The sequence below is a fragment of the Lagenorhynchus albirostris genome, chromosome 7, assembly GCF_949774975.1.
Source record: "Lagenorhynchus albirostris chromosome 7, mLagAlb1.1, whole genome shotgun sequence".
NCBI classification, from domain to species: domain Eukaryota; kingdom Metazoa; phylum Chordata; class Mammalia; order Artiodactyla; family Delphinidae; genus Lagenorhynchus; species Lagenorhynchus albirostris.
This window is the reverse complement of record NC_083101.1, coordinates 93,671,977-93,687,302: the sequence shown is the minus strand read 5'-3', so window position 1 is coordinate 93,687,302 and position 15,326 is coordinate 93,671,977.

Sequence of the window (15,326 nt, the reverse complement as noted above, 5' to 3'; positions counted from 1 at the left end):
CCCCCACACAAGGGTGACACATACAGTGAATCCACAAGGGTGACCCAAGGGTGACTCATACAGTGAATCCATAGGATGCAGATATGGCTTCATAAGTTAAAGGAAATCATACCTATTACAGACAGTCACTAGATGGACCACTCTAAAATACTGTAGAAAGAACCACAATGGCTGGTACTAAAATGCCCTTTTGAAGGGGGGCTTTCCTTGATTAGTCACATGCACAGCCAATGCGGGTCAGAGAGAGAATGGGTTGGCAAGGAATAAGAAAGCAAAGATTGTCAAATTATTTTCCTTAGGAAGATGAGATTTTGAAAACGTATTTTAAATTTTATTTATTATTCCTGAAATGATGGGGACAGAGAAGTCAGAAATGGGGAAGAAAGATGACTTGTTGCATGGCTGAAATGGCAAAGAAACAATATTTTTAAGGAGAACAGTTGTGTAACATTTAGTTTTAAGTTATTTGTAAAGCATACTGGTGCCAGCAGTGGTGGCTGGAGTCTGCTCGTACTGGGTCACAAAAGCCAATTGTTAAATTGTCAGGAATTTCACAAGCTGGTCATTAAACTTAGCAATTATTCAAGGTTAAATAACAGAAACTCACAATAAGTAAAACATACTAAAAACAAAGTTAACATATACTCAAAACTTATCACTTCTTAATTATTTTATTACATTGTACACCTGGGCTCCTGAGGTTGCCTATATCTATGGCATATGTACCATATAACACTGTAAAGTATCGTGTGGTGACATAATACACAGTGATCTCTTCCTGACTGAGCCAGTGATGGCATGCTGGTAGCTTGAAGTATTTACACCACAGGATTTGGCAAATGCTTCAGATCAGGGCGTTTCTGTTTGGAGAGCAGGTTGTTAAACTTTTACCAGAGCACCAGCTAGTCAAGGGCACATTTGCCTGAAAGCAGCCACTCAGAGTCCTTGCTCTATCACTAAACAGCTGTGTGACCTGAGCATTTCCTTAATCTCCTTCTGCCTAACATTTCTCTTGTGGTTTTTTTGAGAAGTAAATGAATCAAAATGTAATTGTTATCCATTATTGGTGTTTTGTTGTTGTTGTTACTTTTATTTATATAATAATATTAATAATATGCATATCCTATATAAATGCCTGCCATCTTCCTAAACCCTCAGAAACACACAAAATCCTGGCTTTCCCCTAGCATTCATTTACCCAGTCTTCCTAGTTAAAGAACAAAGAGCTGTTAGCTGGGCATATAACCCCTATAACAAAGACAACATTCCTCCGCTTCCTTTGTTTGTTCTGAGTAACGTTTTGAAACCCTAAGTGTCATAGAACAGCTGTTTATAGCCTTCCTTAAGACTTGCCTCTGCTTTTTCAACCCTTCCACCTCTCTGCTGGGTGGATGTGGACACAATGGTAGGATCTGCAGCAGGCATTTTGAACTCTAAGGAATGCAGGCTTCATGATGAAGCAGCAATATGGAAGTTGCCTGGGTCTCCTCAGACTCCATAGAGCAGAGTTTCCACATCAACCCTTTCCTGGGAAAGAAAACTAAGTGTCTGTGCTATTAATGCCCTTCTACCTCAGAGTGTGTTCCTTGAAACAACAGATCTTGTCAGAAATTCAGAATCTCTACTTCAAGGCTGCTGATCTGTGTATTAATAAAATCTGCATTTAACACAATCATTGGGTGATTCCTTTGCACATTAAAGTTTGAGAAGTGCTGGAGTAAGTTGTTTTATTTTGGCTCTTCTTACTTTCAACTGAGTCCATCCTAACTGATTTTATTCTTGTGGGATCAAATCTGTGTAGAACAACCAATGGGAGGCATAGTGTGCATACTTGGGTCCTCAGGATGAAAAGGAACAACAAAACATGGTATGGTAAGGAAAATGGATGAGCGGCAGGAAACTGGAGCATTGTGCCACTAGCAGATAAAGTTCTTCTTGGGGAAAATGGGGAATTACTCACTTTTACTCAGATCTTGAAATAAGATTGCAGTCTTATCCACCAGTCTGTCCCAGCTGATAGCTGAGTAATAGATTTAACATCTCACTCATTTTTACTCAGCTAGCAGTTCTTCCAGGATCCAGGATCCTGGAAATCTGATTCCAAGGATTGAGCTATTGCATCTGGAACCATGTTTTGGGGCTATCAGATCAGAGTAAGTTCTTTATTCATTTCCTCTCTCCCCTCTCAAGTCTGTTATCTGGCCTTTCTTGGGTGTCTCTCACTATCTGTCTTTAATACAATTTAAATTAGTTATTCTCACCTTCATATTTTTCATTTCTACCTAACAACAAACTGTGGCCCTCTCCATCATTTCTCTCTCTTCAAGCCTTCTCAGAAATAGTAATTCTGCCATCTTGGTTGATTGTCTTGTTTTCCCCACAGTTCTTTGCTTCCTCCAGTCAGTGTGCCTATCAGCTTCCTTTATACTCTTTTTTTTTTTTTTTTGCGGCACGCAGGCCTCTCACTGTTGTGGCCTCTCTCGCTGCAGAGCACAGGCTCCGGACACGCATGCTCATGGGCCATGGCTCACGGACACAGCTGCTCCGCGGCATGTGGGATCTTCCCAGACCGGGGCATGAACCCGCGTCCCCTGCATTGGCAGGCGGACCCTCAACCACTGTGCCACCAGGGAAGCCCTCCTTTACTCTTTTGAATCCAAGGTTTCACAAGACATAAATGCCTGGGAAAGGAAAATCTCACTGGTTCCCATTAATGCTAAAGCTAGCTTGGAAAGTGTTTTAAAATGTAAGCTTTATTATTTTTTAACTATAGTGAGGCCAACAAATCAGGAGATGGAGACAACTGCCATTGAAAAGATAGTTTGTTACTTACAATTCTCAAGAGGAGGGGTCATGCCATGCAGGGCCACAGGGGGAAGCATCAGGGTCTGTCAGGAGATAGAGGGAAAAGGCAAAATGTGGGCAAGAATCTGTATTGTGATTTTCATGGAAAGGAATGGGCGAGACAGAGTAAGCATGATCAACAGATTTAAGATTGGCTAGTTTGAATAATTTCATAGGACTCTAGGGTGTAGAGGCTGTCCTGAATTGGCTGGTACCTGGCCCTGGGGTGATTAGGGCAGAGAAATATAGGCCTGGAGAGTGAAAGCGTTATATAGGAGGTATGAGCTGGATTGATTAGTTTGCATATGAGCGGCACACTCTTGAGTGAATTGTTTGCTGTATCCAGGAATTAACTAACCCTAGAAGGAGTAGTTCCTTCCCGGTCAGCAAGGTCCCAGTTGCCAGAGTATCAAGAATACAGAAAATGAGAAAATATAATAAATCCAGGAAGGCTTAGAGGAAACAATAATTTGGCCTCAAAGGAAGAAGATTTGGTTTAGAGATAGAGAATATTCTAAGTCAAGTGAAAACACAAAAGGCTGACCTTTGGGAAAGATGACAGTGAGGATGAGGAAGATGGTTCAAGACAGGAGCTGTCAGCCGCCTGCTAAGAGCTGCAGCGAAACCCTGTGCCCATATGGTAACGAAGGAAGGTGGGCAATGCTGGAGGTGTGGAGCCTGAGGCCTTCACGCCATTGCTGAGTGGCTGAAATAAACTTGGGATGGTCTAGCTCCAGGCTCAGCTTCCATGACAGAGTGAGGTGTTACTCTTGTGTAAGGCGCAGTTAGGTTTGTTCTCTGACACCTACCCTGAAAGCTTGAAATCAGTAAAATGAAAGCAGGAGGCTGGGGAGGATAACAAACAGTTTGGGACTGGTAAAATCTGACCCGAATACTAAAGGGTTGAGGGAAGAGCTATGATCATAATATTTTTAAAAGATTATTGTGGCAATCATGCATAAGAGAAGAAATAGAACAAAAGAAAACTATCCCAATAAATAAATAAATAAATAACACGAGTGGAGGAGGATCCAGACAGTGAAAATACAAAAGAATAAGGAAGTCTGAGAATGTTTCATAGCATGGCCACTGAAGTTGGTGACCCTGGGTAAGAAGGGAAACTGTTTTGGGCCCCTGTGAGCAGGACAGTGCCACGGCCTCCCAAGGAGAGTCATCAGTAGAACAGGCTCGGTGAGCAAGGGTCCCACAATCAAGCAGAGGCAGCCCAAGCCCAGGTCTCCAGGCAAGCCCACAAGCTCCTAGTTGCATATCACGTGCCACAAAAGACCATGTAAGTCTTTTACTCATGATAAATAGAAGGCAATATTTTTGACCTTTGAGAGCAAACATGTTCTTGGAGTAAAGGAAGGTTGCTAATTAATTGAGCACTGATTCTCTGCCTTCCCAGAGTGGGGATTACATCATCTACATTTTTTTACCATAATCACGTTCAATTATTGTCATTGTTTTATTCACAGTTTAAATATGAAGAAATTGAGGCTCAGAAAGTTATAGTCACACAGCTGAAAGTGGGGGAGCTGGTAGCAAAGCAACTCGGTAACCACAATACGCATTTACTGTATGACAAGCACACATGATGCTTTAAGAGGATCTGAAAGTCTCTTTTTCAATCTGGCATTAAAATCTTTACCTACTGTTTTAATGGTCTTGGGGCACCACCAGATTTAGCCAGAGACTCATTTTACTCCAGAATTTATAAATAGCACTGACAATTTTTACCAGGATCAAATATAGGACAGAACAGATAATCTCTGTAAACACAGGGATTAACTTTTTATTTTATCTTTATGGCAGGATCTGGATCAAAATTTTATGAATTTAGGGTCCTACATTTCAGAGAAGAGTTAGGAAAGAATTCAGGGGAGAGTCAGTGGGGGTTTGTGGAAGATGGTGGGAGAGATAGGGTTGTTTATGGGCAGGATGGAGCATCCATTTATTTATTTACCGTCTGTAGCCTTAAACCTTACAGACGGAGAAAGGAACCAACCCACACAGGATCAGGTCACAGAAGCTGGTTAATAGCATACCAAGCAACTCACCCATCTGTCTAGACTGAGGGTCCCCTATCACCCCGGCAAACACCATTGAGTTCTCTCTCTGTGGATCTGTGCAGGAGAGGATGAGAAAGCTGGCATCTACCTCGTCAAGACAAGTCTCTACTGAGGCTTGTTCTAGGTAAGCAGCTTACCTGGCTAGTCAAGACCAGGCAATCCTCTTTGTTCCTCTCTGTGGTGCAAGGGACCTTTTGCCTGGGCAGAAGGCACTGTGTTTTCATTGTGCGTTATTCATGAGCCCTTGCTCAAGCATCAGCCTGTGGTGAAAAACACAGGCAAACATATCCAGAGGCATCCTGTGATCCACACCCTCTGAGCATTGGCTTTGGCAACCAGTGGATGGCAACTTAAACCAAGGGCACTAGACACTGAGTGAAAACAGAAGGCAAAATGTCCTTTTATAAGGAAATATGAATCAAAGGCCCTGTTTCTAGATGAGCTGTGTGAATCAGTGTATAGACTTCAGAATATAAAATGGATGACTCTGGATAGAGATTTTTAAATATCAGCCTGCAAACATATCTCTAAGATCGTTGGCTTCAACTTTGCCTTGCTCCCTAACTTTGCAATGTTCTCATTCCTGAAGCTGCTGCCAGGCCCCACCCCCCTCACTCCCTGTCCATCCCTGGCAGGCTGCTCCAGACCTTCCCAGAGCTGGCTCCTGCCATTCCCCCAGTGATTCCAGCTGAACCGCAGCACGTGACATTGCCTGATGCTTTTGGCCAGCAAGGCCATAATAGAATTCTCTCAAACCGCTACAGGACCCTATGTTTTCCAGAACCCAGAGGAGTTTCCTGTTGCATGACCCAGATGGTTCTCGCTATCTCCTACCCAGCTTGTGGGTCAGCTCCTGCCAGGTTTAATGTATCTGAGTAAGAGCTTAATTCCCAGGTGCCTGTTATCAGATCTGCCAATTTTAGCCCTGTGTTTTCTGGGTCAGTTGGATAATGGACCTCATTTACTGGATGATCATTACCGCTTTGTTTTTGAGGGGCTATTATTAGTTTCCTAGGGCTGTCATAACAAAGAACCACAAACTGGGTGGCTTAAAACAATAGAAATTTATTGTCTCCCTGTTCTGGAGGCCAGAAGTCTCAAATAAGGCTGTCAGCAGGGCCATGAGCCCTCTGAAGACCCTAGAGGAGAATACTTTCCGCCTCTTCCAGCTTCTGGAGAGCTCCGGTGTTCCTTGGTTTGTGACTGCATCACTTCAACCTCTGCTTGTCTTCACATGGCCATCTTTTTCCTGTGTGTCTGTGTCTTCAAATCATGTGTATATGTCTGTGTATGTGTGTATACGTGTGTGTGCAGGTAAACGCATACGTGTATGTAGGTATGCGTACATGTCTCTATGTGTATGTCTGTGTGCATGTGTGTATACATGTGTATGTATGACTATGTGTACATGTGAATGTGTCTATGTGCATGTGTATATGCATATGTGTGTCTGTGCATTGTGTGTTTAGTCATAACCCTAAGTAAGACAGAGCATGGGGAGAATGTAAGCACTAGGACATAGGAAAGGTGAACCACAGGACAGCACTGCCTGCAGCCTGCCCGGAGGAGGGCGAGCCCAGCTGCAGACCACCTGGCCTCTTGCAAAGCAAAATAAAAATGGGATAAATTATTTTAGGGGGGACTTGGAGCCCCCAAGGCCTGGTCTGGAAGGAGGAGACTGAGATGCCTGAGGGCTTAAGAAAATTAGGAACCACAAGGAGCCTAAGAGAAAGGTGGTCACTGGATGTCCCATCAGTGGTCTGGCTGGAGGACTTTGAGATCAGAGACATCAAATCTCCATCTTAAGTGGTGTTTATTTAAGTGGTGTGACTGGTGCTGGTACGAGTAGAGAAATCAGGTCACTGTGCCTCCTTGGAGGGTGGCCTGATAAAATACAGGCTGCCCAGTTAAAATATGAATTTGAGATAAATAATGAATTGATTAGTATATGTCCCAAGCATTATGAGACATACCTGTACTAAGACATTTTTCAATGTCTATCTGAAATTCATGTTTAACTGGGCATCCTGTACTTTTATTTGCTAAATCTGGCCACCCTACTTGGGAGGACCCTCTGGGTTCAAGAAGACCACCAAGATGGGGTGGGAGCCAATTTCATTGGATTCTCCAGACATCTGGAGTTTTAACATATTTAGTACTAACAGGGTGAGAATGAAAGAGGGAAAGAGACAATGAACCCCACCTGATACTAGGCATTCACTAAGGAGTATCCATGGAGTCCTCACTCAGGGGAATCCTAAGTACAGGTGGGGAAATGGGCAGCTTGTTGATGGTGTGTAGGGATTAAGTAATTTGTCAGTAATTAGTAAGTGAAGTGAAGGGACCATTAGTAAGTGAATGTGAGGAAGGGACCAGGGTGTCTCTCCTAAAACCAACTTTATCTACCTATGTATCACTTTTCTCCTGGAGTTACATCAGCACCATCTATCTGCCCATCCTCCAAGTTTGCCCAGGTTGAAGCTCAGCCTAGTTCTTAGTTCCTGCCTTGCTCCTCCACCCATCAGTAATTCCCTGACCAGTGCTACAGTCATAAACAGAATGCACAGTCTCGGCCTTCACTGAGGGAGGAGTGTATATGGGGAGGGAAGCTCTAATGGGAAGGTGCAGAATTACTTGATGGGAAAGGGGCAATTAACTTTAGTGGGGTGCGACAGCAAAATGGAAGTATTTTCTCAAAACTCGACATTTAAGCTGAGCATCAAAATTGAATAGGAGTTGCTTGAGCAAAAGCCTGGGAGAAAGGGATTGGGGGAGTCCCAGGTATAAGGAACAGCAGGTACTAAGGCCTGGAGGTGGGGAAGTCATGGTGTATTCCAAGAGCAGGAAGACCACCCCCACAGCTGAGAGAAGGAGGAGGGTGAGGGGTTGGAATGAGCCTGAGCAACGGGCAGAGGCTCAGGACTGAGGTTGCTGAAGCCATATTTATCTAACTGGAACCTAGTCCACCAGTTTCTCTGGTTGCCTTTCTGGAGCCTCTGCATTTGCCCAGCCCCCAGCTGCTCAGTGTCCTCTTCCAGGGCCATCTGCTTGGGTCTCCCTGCAGACCTCTGCGGGCAGGGGCATGATGCTCCCAAACGGTTGGAGGCTCCTGGATTAGGCCTTGTGACAGGGTCCCTTGTCATCCCCTGCTGTTCTGTCCTGATCCAGCAAGTGGGTTTCTATCCCACCTGGCCCACTGTCTCCTACAGTTTCTAATATGACCTCATTCACTGCTTCATGCCTTATGCCTACATCAGACTCTACATTCCACCCCTCAAAGGCCCACAGAATACCTGCTGATTTTGTATATTTCAGGGCAGAGAAGGAAAGAAATATAAAGAAAACTCCTGTCTTGTTCCATGTGATTCCTGGAAAAGCAGTCTTTCTAAAGTGGGAGGATGGGACCTCAGCCTACCTGGGTGCTTTTGGAAAGTCATTGCTCTGGTAGCTGATGGCAGGATGGGCGTAAATTCCAGCAATGCCATTCACTGCTTGGGTGACCCCCTACAATTATTTAGCTTCTCTGTGACTCATTTTCCCACCTATAAGATGAGGTCAACCACAGTGACCAGTGCACAAGGTCATTTGAAAATTAAGTGCAGTGACCCGTAAGGACCCTTAGCACAGTCCTGGCCTGTGGTCTTCACCCTCAGACAATGAGTAGAAACAGTGGGGCTCCTGCCAGTCACAAGCCTTGAGTGAGGATGGGAGAGGTAGAGTTGGGGCTGAGACACTCCTAATTCACTCTGTTCACCAGAGAGGAATTTGCATCCTTGAGCAGAAATCTGATGGGTGGAATGGGACAGAGGGAAGCTGGGTCTTGCAGAGAAGCACAGGAGATGATAAACGGCTTTCAAGTTAAAGAAAATGGGAATGTTGCAGAGATGTTGGATGTATGGAAACATATCCTTTGATCAAAAAAGTACAAGAATCACAAAGGTGTGAAGGAAAGCGGCAAGGAGACTGAACTCTGGATCACCAATAGTCAGTCCGTGAGGTTGCAAGCAGAAATTAAACCCTGCTCTCGGTGCCTTCCCCATGACCGACAGGTGTGTGGGGTCTCAAACCTCCCAACACTCCTGTACAAATACCACTCAGACCCATGGTGCCCTTTTGTTTCTGTGATTCACATCCAAAGTGGACCTTCTTCCTTAGGGAATACTGTCTATTGTTCACCTAGGTGTGGAGAAAGGATAGGCAACAGACCAATTTACCATGGCTTGTCCTGCTGTATTTTTCTAGAAGTGGAATTTCCAGGCTTCACTGAAGATGCAAATGTTTATTGAGACGTATTCTATGCCAGCACTTTAGCCAAGCAGCTAGGGATAAAAAGACAGATAAGAACATAGACATGGCCCTCATGCAGTTCACAGTGTAGTGAAGGAAGCAAACTTCTAAACTTATCAGGAGGAAGACCACCCCAGAAATGACCAAGAATGAGGTGCATGCAGAAAAGTTGCTTGCTCACATTTCCCCAGGACCCAGACGTGGCACGGACCTGGCAGCAGAAGTTGATGCAGTTAACTCTGATAAGGAAAGTTAAATGTTGTGTGAGGTGGAAAAATGTTTGACTCCATGATACCACTGAGCCAAATGCAGAGTCAGCAGGCAGGAGATGGTGTGCAGGCAACAATACATCCTTCTCTCTGCCAGCTGCAGCAGGACAAAGTGCACAGCAATGTCTGGCAGGAGAGGAAGAGAGAAGATGCAGGGAGGGCAGGCTGGGTGGGCCCTGCAAGGTGAGATGGGGCCACAGACCATGTCAGGGAAAGGAGCCAAATGGACACATTAGCATCTTTAGAAAGCTCCTGTCTACAGTGGTAACAATGTATAAATTTTTTTTAATGATCTAAGCCATCTTTCATCTGGCAAAAATCAGAACTTGGAAAGGGTGAAGGGACCAAACATTTTGATGAGGAAATATACAGACACAGTGTGAATGCCAGAGGCAGACAGGCTGGTGGAGCCCATGGTGAGCAAGAAAGTAATATGGGATGCAATGGTGGCCTCAAGTGGGTTGACCCTCTTATGCACTAATTGTGTCCCCCCAAGATTCATATGTTGAAGTCCTAATCTCCACTACCTCAGAATATGACAGTATTTGGAAATAGATCTTTACTGAGGTAATTAAACTAAAATGAATTCATTAGAGTGGGCCCTAATCCAACCTGACTGGTATCCTTAAAGAAGAGAAGATTAGAACACAGACATTCATGGAGGGAAGACCAAATGAGAACACAGGGAGGAGGTGGTTATCTGCAAGCCAAAGAGAGAGGTTTCTTGATCTCAGACTTTGAACCTCTAGAACTGTGAGAAAATATATTTATTTTGCTCAAGCCCCCTGGTCAGTGATATTTTGTTATGGCAGCCCTAGTTGACTAATATAGACTTTCTCCTACTTGTGTCAAAAGCTAGCATGACACCAAGTTGAGTTCATAAGAGTGTATTTTTAAGATTTTATTTTGTCTTAGATTATCACTATTTTTATTTGACTAGTAAAACAGTTGTTTTATCCTTTGTTACATAACCAATGTATGATTGATTAAATAAAAGTATATAAATATGAACTCTCAGAACATATTTCCCAGATGAAATAAATAATAAAATTCCCCTTAAGGGGTTGGAGGAGAAATAGAAACTGGTAAAATTCACTGTCATTTGAGGACATTACCTTGAACAGATCAAGCTCTCTTAACGATTGTAATCTCTTCTCCAACACAACTTAATTTGCCCTGTTGGCTTTACTAATCATACTTTAATAAATAGATTGCCCAGGACCCAGTTTCACTCATTCCTTCTCATTTCTCCTATTGAGATAGCCAGCCACAGAAACAAACACCCTAATGGAAATGTGTTTGTGTATTGGGTTTTGGTATTGGTATGTTGGAGAATTGTGCCGTCTCCCAGTTTCTTCTGCTTTGTGACATCTTTTTTTTTTTTTTTTTTTGTAGTACATGGGCCTCTCACTGTTGTGGCCTCTCCCGTTGTGGAGCACAGGCTCCGGACGCGCAGGCTCAGTGGCCATGGCTCACGGACCCAGCCGCTCTGCGGCATGTGGGAGCCTCCCGGACCGGGGCACGAACCCGCGTCCCCTGCATCAGCAGGAGGACTCTCAACCACTGCGCTACCAGGGAAGCCTTGTGACATCTGTTGAAACTCTTCCTTTGAGAAAATATAGTCCCAGTGCTGTGTGTTTTTTCTTTCCCTTGGTTTCAAAGTAAGCTTATTTAACTTCTGCTTCCAAGAAGATGGAGTAGCTATATGTTTCCCTGTTCCTCCCACCAGGTACAACTGAAAACCCTAGACATTATATAAACAACAACCTAAGAAGATTCTGAAAGGTGGAGAGAAGAAGGCAGGCCAACTAAGGACCTTGGGATGAGGGAATCAACATGGTAGTAGTTTCTGGGTTTTCTTTTTGCCTCATACAACTCCAATTTGAAGCTGAATAATATGCAGACAAAAATACCTCAACAAATTTATTCTTTTTCTAGCCAAAGGACAAGGGGACCCAGAATAGTAAGACAGAAGCTTTCAGATGAAATTCTCTCCTCTTAGCAAAATCGCACTTAAACCTGTGGCCTAACACTTACTCATGCCAGCAGCAACCAAGTGGGAAGTGTTGACTTCTGTGTCCTCCAGGCAGTAAAGAGGCATCCTAAAAGGCCCTGCATCCCATTCTTCCACAGTGTCACGAAAGCCAACTGAAATGGAAAACAAATAACATCCAAATTCTCATACCATAGTCCCCGAATTTCCAGGTTTCAATAAAAAATAACTCATTTTTAGATTTTAGATTTCAAACTAAATGAAAAAAGATAATTAATAGATCCAACACCAAGTTGTCAAATATGTTAGAATTCTCTGACAAAGACTTTAAATGTATCAACGTAAAAATGTTTCAATAAACAATTATGAACATGCTTCAAACTTATGAAACATTTGAAAGTCTAAGCAAAGAAATAGAAGATGCAAAGAAGACCCAAATGGAAATCGTAAAACTGGGAATACAATAACAATAATAAAAAATAAATGGAAAGGCAACAGCAGAATGGAGGGTACAGAGGAAAGAATCAGTGAACTGGAAAAAAGCCCAATCCAAGCAATAGAAAGAAAAAATGACTTAAAAAATGAAAAGAGACTCAGGGACCTGTGGGACTATAACAAAATATCTAATATTTGTACCATTGGAATCCTGGAAGGAGAGGACAAAGAGAGTGAAACTATAAGAGTACTCAAAGAAATAATTGCTGAAAATTTCCTGTATTTAGAAAAAAATACCATCTATAAACCTACAGGTTTCAGAATCTGAGAGAATCCTAACAGTAAAAACTCAAGGAAATCCACACCAAGACATATAATAATCAAACGTCTGAAAAATGAAAATAAAGAACATGTATTGAAAGTAGTGAAAGAGAAATGACATCTTACCTATAGGTGAAAAATAATTCTCATGACAATGGATTCTCATCAGAAACCATTAGAGACCAAAAAGAAGTGGCACAACACTTTGCAAATGCTTAAAGAAAAAAACTGTCAACCCAGAATCCTGTATCCTGTATATGAAACCCTCATATAAACTAATCCTGTAAATGATTCCTATATATATGAATAAAGAAAAAATAAAGACAATTTCAGATAAAAGAAACTAAGATAATTTGTTGCAATCAGAATTACCCTAAAAAAATGGCTAAAAGAAGTTCTATAAACAAAAAGGAAACAAACAAGAAATGAATCTTTGGCACATCAGGATAAGCAAAAATATAGGTAAATATAATAGATTGTCCCTCTCTTGAGTTTTCTAAATGTTTGACAATTTAAGCAAATTTTATACCAGTCTGATATGGTTCTAAATATATTTAAAGGAAATATTTAAGACATTCATGTTATATGAGGGGGAGAGGGTATAAGGTTTCTACACTTCACTTGAACTGGTAAAATGACAACACCAGTAGACTGATAAGAAATGTATGTATAATGTAATATCTAGAGCAATTATTTTTAAAAAAGCTATATTAAGAGATACACTCAAAACACAATTGCTAATTCAAAATAAAATCCTAAAAAATGTTTGAGTAACCCACAGAAAAACAGGAAAAAAAAAAAAACAGAGAAAGGAACAACTGAGAGAACAAACAGAAAAACTAATAAAATGGAAGATTTAAGCCCTAACATACCAATAATTACAATAAATATAAATGATTTAAACACATCAATCAAAAGATGGAAATTAATAAAGTAAATTAAAAGAGATTATTTAACTATATGCAGCCACACTTCAAATAGCTGATCTAGACATGTTGAAAATAAAAGAATAGAAAAATTTTTATCATGCAAACATTAATGAAAGCAGTAGTGGCTATATTAATATCAGATAAAGCAGACTTCAGAGCAAGGGAAATTTCCAAACACAGAGAGAGAAATTTCCAAACACATAATGATCAAATTATCAATATAGCAGTCTTAACTTTCTATACAATCAACAACAGAGGCGAAAAATATGTAAAGCAAAAACTGACAGAATTGAATGAATTCCACAATTACAGATACAAATTCAAACATCCCTCTCTCAACAATCAATAGAACTAGACAAAACAAATCAGCAAGAACATAGAAGTAAAAACTCAATAACACCATTAACCAAGAGGTCTAATCCATATTTATAGACTCCTCTACCCAACAACAGTAGAAAACATATTCTTTTCAAGTGCCCACAAGATATATACCAAGATAGCTAATATCCTGGGGCATAAAACAAATCTAAGAAAATTTAAAAGAATTTAAATCATGCAGAATATGTTCTCTGACAAAAATGAAGTCAAGCTAGAAATAAATAACAGAACAATAAGAAGTAAATCTCCAAACACAGACTAAAAACATACTTTTAAATAATCTATGGGTCAACAAAAAGTCTCAAGGAAAATAAAAATGTACTGAATTGAATGAAAATGAAAATACAACATATCAAATTTTATGGACAACAACTAAAACAACAGTGAGAGGAAAAGTTATAGCATTAAATGTATACATTAGAAAAGATAAAAAGTATCATAGTAATAATATAAGCTCCCATCTCAAGAACCTAGAAAAAGAAGAATAAAATAAACCCAAAGCAAGCAGAATGAACTGTTATGTAGCTATAGTTACAGACTGTGTGGTATTGGTGGGGGGATAGATAGATCAATGGAACAGAGAGAGAATCCAGAAATAGACCTGGGGAAATACATACAACTGATTTTTGACAAATGTGCAAAAAGAATTCAATGGAGGAAAGACAGCTTTTTCAATAAATTGTTCTGGAGCTTTTGGACATCCTTAACACAAAACATGAACCTTCACTGAATTCTTATTCCTTATATAAAACAACTCAAAATGGTTTATGAACATAAAGCTTTAAAAATATTAGTAAAAAGAAAAAGGAAAAAAATACCTTCAGGATCTAAGGCTAGGCAAAAATTTCTTAGACTTTACACCAAAACATGTTGCAGAAAAGGAAAAATTGTTAACTTGGATTTCATCAAAATTTAAAACTTTTGTTCTGCAAAAGTTTTGCAAGAGGGTAAGAAGACAAACTATAGTCTGGGAGAAAATATTTGCAAACCATGTACCTGACAAAGGGCTAATAACTAGAATATATAAAGAATTATCAACACTGAACAGTTAAAAAAAAATCCTTAGAAAATGGGCAAAAGAAATGAGACATTTCACCAAAGAAGGTATACAAGTGGCAAATAAGCATATGAAAAGATGTTCAACATTAGCTTTTGGGGAAATGTACATTAAAATCACAATAAGATATCACTACACAACTGTCAGAATGACTAAAATTTAAAAAAAAATGGTGACAGCACCAAATGTAGGTAAGGATGCAGAGAAACTGGATTACTCATACATTACTCGTGAGAATATAAAATGGAACAGAGCACAGTTTCTTAAAAAAATTATGTGACTACCTTATGACCCAGAAATTATACTTCTGGGCATTTATCCCAAAGAAATGAAGACTTAAGTTCACAGAAATACTTGTACATGAATGTTCATGCAGTTTTACCTCTAATAGTCAAAAACTGGAAAAAACTCTGATGTCCTTCAGTGGGTGAATGATTAAATAAACTGTGGTCCTTCCATACCATGGAACACAACTCAGCAACAAAGGGGAAGAGATTATTATTTTTATTTTTATTTATGTTTGGCTGTGTTGGGTCTTCGTTGTGGTGCACAGGCTTCTCACTGCAGTGGCTTCTCTTGTTGCGGAGCACGGGCTCTAGGCGCGTGGGCTTCAGTAGTTGTGGCTCGCGGGCTCTAGAGCACAGGCTCAGTAGTTGTGGCGAACGTGCTTAGTTGCTCCGCGGCATGTGGGATCTTCCCGGACCAGGGCTCGAACCAATGTCCCCTGCATTGGCAGGCAGA